Raw genomic sequence first — 3668 nt, 5'->3', positions numbered from 1 at the left:
TTCTCCGGGGGGAAGTATTGATAAGAATCATCAAGCTTATTACTGGAAGAAGAAGTCAACTGCCACGTCAGCTGGCGAGTCAACGGAGCTAAAGGGATAGAAGACTCGAGAAGAAACGGAAGATTTGCGGTTAGAAGTTGGGATGAGTATATTAGTCGTTGTGAAGGTTGTTCTTATTTTCTTATGTTAATTCTGAGTACTTGAGTGCTGTGCTCAAGACTGATCAATGTTGATCACGCTTTCTCAGATTTAACTTCTCTCTCTCTTTGAATCTGTAATTCTCTACTCTGTTACTTTCTCCCAGTTTCTAATTGAATCCAAAAGTATTATTCAGTTCTACAGATAGAGTATCTAGAATCTATCAGAACTCTTACTCTTGGATTATTACAAAATGGCTGAGTCCGCGAAGACGGAGATGATCAAAGACTCACTAAACCCTAATTCCCCATGTTCCGATCTGTCTTTGTGCTTAGTACCGGGGAGCACAAACCGCAAGAGACGTGCCGTGAAAGAGAGAAAGCGTACTGGTGGATACAAGAAAGCAAAGGGTGCTCCATTATCACCGACGGCGAGAGACATGCCTGAGTGGCTTGTCAAGGCGATGTGAGATATGAACGGAGCCAGAGACGCTAAACTGATCTTTGAGAAGACTCTGTTCGTGACTGATGTAAACCCAATACAGAACCGTCTCTCAATGCCTTACAACAACTTACACCGAAACGACTTCTTGACGCCTGTGGAGTCGAGAATCATAGACGAAGACATCAACCACAATAAGAAGATTGGAGTGGGAGCGATTCTCGTGGATCAGTGGTCTATAAAGTGGGGTGTCATGTTGAAGAGATGGGAGATGAAGAAAGATTCAGGTAAAGGAAGCGGGAATTACAATTTGATTTGTGGGTGGAACAACATCGTTGAGGCTAACAGATTGAAAGAGGGAGACAACATCAGTCTTTGGTCGTTCAGGTGCTGTGGAATCCTCTGTTTTGCCATGGAACATAATAGCTCTTCCCTTGCTCTCTGTCTCTGCTAAGTGTCTTGTGTGTGAGTTGAGACTATAACTCGCAAAGAGATCTGATTTCAAGAAATTCTGGAGGTTTAGTAATTTCTTAGAACTAGGGTTTTAGGAGGGTTGTAATCTATTAGTAACTATTGGTAACTTGTTCCTTCTAATATATATCATGGTTTTTACGGTTTTTAACCATGATATAAGTGTGCTTTTGAGTCTTTTGATTTGTTTTCTAGGGTGTTTTAGAGTGTTTACAGGTTTTCTAGGACTTTAGAACGGATGGAGCGGAATGAAGTAATTTGGGTCGTTTCAGAGCATTTAACCAAAGGAAATCAACTTGAAATCAATTCAGTATGAGAGTGTCGATCGACACCACCTTAGGGTCGGTCGACACCCAGTTTAGCCGACGAAAGAGTCAAGTTTTGGAAGTTTTACAAATTTTTCCGAAATCTTCCACAATTGTAACACAAGTGACTTACAAGTTTTAGGACATATATACATTGTTTTTGGGTTTTACAAACCCTGAAGTTTTATTCTATCAGCTTTTATTGTTTGAGAGATATTGAGAGCTTTGGAAGAGAGAGATCTGAACTCCTTTGTAAAGAGAAGAATTTCTAAACTCCTTTATTACTTTTATAATCAATTGCTTATTATTCATAATTATGTTTTGTTCTTCATTGAATATGTCTTAGTAGTTTGCTTGTTAGGTTCAGGGTTTTTCACATGGATTTTATGAATTATTAGATCTGTTTATTTATGATTCATTATCTTTTTAGATCTTCATCATAGGTTGTTCTTCATATTAATTCTTGATTGATCACCTAGAATTAATATTTTAGGAAAATTAATTGATATGAGAATATAATAGATTTTCCTGATAAAACCTTTTGATGAGCAAAATTACTTCTTACAAAGAAATTTGATTTAGTAATTTTGTGAACAATCTAAACCTGTTTTCAAAGCTGATTTTTAACCTAGAATTTTACAAAGAGATTTGGATTTTCGGGTTTTAAACTTAGATAATATTTGCAGTGAGAACTGATTTATTTTACAGAAGAGTTTAGAGTTCTAGATCTGATCTTAATTGCTTGAATTCTATTTATTTATTGATTTAATATTTTGTAATTTCTTGAAAAATTTCCTAGGCCTAGCTTTTTAATCCCTTGAATTTTCACAAGCTTTTATTTAATATTTTGCATTGTTTATTTTAATGCAAATTAATTGGTTTGCTTAATTAGAAAACTCTATAATTAATTGTGTAGACTTTAGTCGTTGTGGTATTCGACCCCTAAGTACTACAGTGATCTCTTAATTTGAGAGAGTAGCTCTAGGGTTTAATTTGAGCATATCAAATTTTGGCGTTGTTGCCGGGGACTCTTTGATCTACCATTAGATTTGAGTTTTTAATTTCGTCTAAATTTTTATTTTTGTATTCAACTTACACGCTTTTGTTTCTTTTCTCTTGTGTGTTTCAGGTAAATGCCTAATAAGCCTAACACAAGGAGCAACAAAACTGGTCCAGTTGTGAAGCTTACAATCCAAGAGTTGGAAAAACTTGAGCGTGAAAACCGAAAAGCAGCCAAATTAGTAAATATGGTCAATCTAATCATTCTGAAATTTGATGAGGCTGGTGCCTTGAGGGATCAAGAGGGCCACTTGTGCAATGAGCAGGGCCAAAAGATAGATGTAGAAGGCAACATGATTGCTGAAATCATTGTCGGAGATGAGCAGGTCGACGGTGTCGACCGACGCCAACAGAGTGTCGATCGACACCCACCTCCAGCAGACGTACGTGGAACTGCCAACCACGTCCAGAACCCGGTTCGAAGACAAGATCAACCCCAAGACTTTATTAGGACCATTGTAGATTTCAACAGAGCTGATTTGATGTATGAAAACAGCTCTGCAATTGTTCCACCTCCATTTCCAAGGAATGAATTTTGAGCTGAAGCCTGCATACTTCCAGCTAGTTGGGCAGAGACCTTTCTCAAACCTGCCAAATAGGAAGCCTCTGGATCATATTGAACACTTTGAGGATCTGGTGACCAGTATTAAGGCCAATGGGGTGACTGAAGATTACATCTACTGCAAGCACTTTCCATACTCACTTGCAGGAGAAGCATCTCAATGGTTGAAGCAGTTGCCACCCGGTTCATTGACAAATTGGTAAGACATCAAGGTGGCTTTCCTGAACTATTTCTATGATGATGCAATGTGTGATGAGCTGAGAGTCAAGCTGTCCTCCTTCAAGCAAAGACCAGATGAAGCTTTCAAGGCAGCTTGGGTGAGATTCAAAGCTTATCAGAAGGACTGTCCACACCATGGTTTCTCAAAGGTACAACTACTAAGTATCTTCTTCAGAGGATGTGACTCGGAGTATCAGTTAGCCTTGGATGCTGCAAGCCATGGAAATTTCAAGACAAGATATCCAGAAGAAGCTGAGAAGTTGATTGAGAATCTGGCCTCCAGCAACAGCACTAAGAGAGCCGATGTTGAAAGGAAGAGATTGCATGGAGGATTTGATTCAAACCAGCTAGCTTATGTTAATGCCAAGCTGGATTCGGTGCACAATCTTCTTGTGGGTAAGAAATCGGTTCAATTTGGTGTTGAAGTTGAGACATTTGAGCCACAACCTGAGACAATGAATGAAGAAGCAAAT

General features: G+C 38.6%; 1 non-coding gene and 1 pseudogene across 1 annotated transcript; one reads left to right on the top strand and one right to left on the bottom strand.

The window, feature by feature from the left end:
- The first annotated feature begins 301 nt into the window (after window positions 1-301).
- LOC109130840 (B3 domain-containing protein At5g24050-like) lies at window positions 302-1097 on the top strand (annotated as a pseudogene).
- Window positions 1098-3230: 2133 nt separating this feature from the next.
- Window positions 3231-3337, bottom strand: LOC147920572 (small nucleolar RNA R71). The gene has a single exon (XR_015591949.1). It is a non-coding gene; the product is annotated as a small nucleolar RNA R71 (small nucleolar RNA).
- Window positions 3338-3668: the final 331 nt, after the last annotated feature.

Source organism: Camelina sativa, chromosome 19, assembly GCF_030686135.1.
Source record: "Camelina sativa cultivar CO46 ecotype springtype chromosome 19, ASM3068613v1".
NCBI lineage: Eukaryota > Viridiplantae > Streptophyta > Magnoliopsida > Brassicales > Brassicaceae > Camelina > Camelina sativa.
This window is presented reverse-complemented; position numbering and strand designations above follow the sequence as displayed.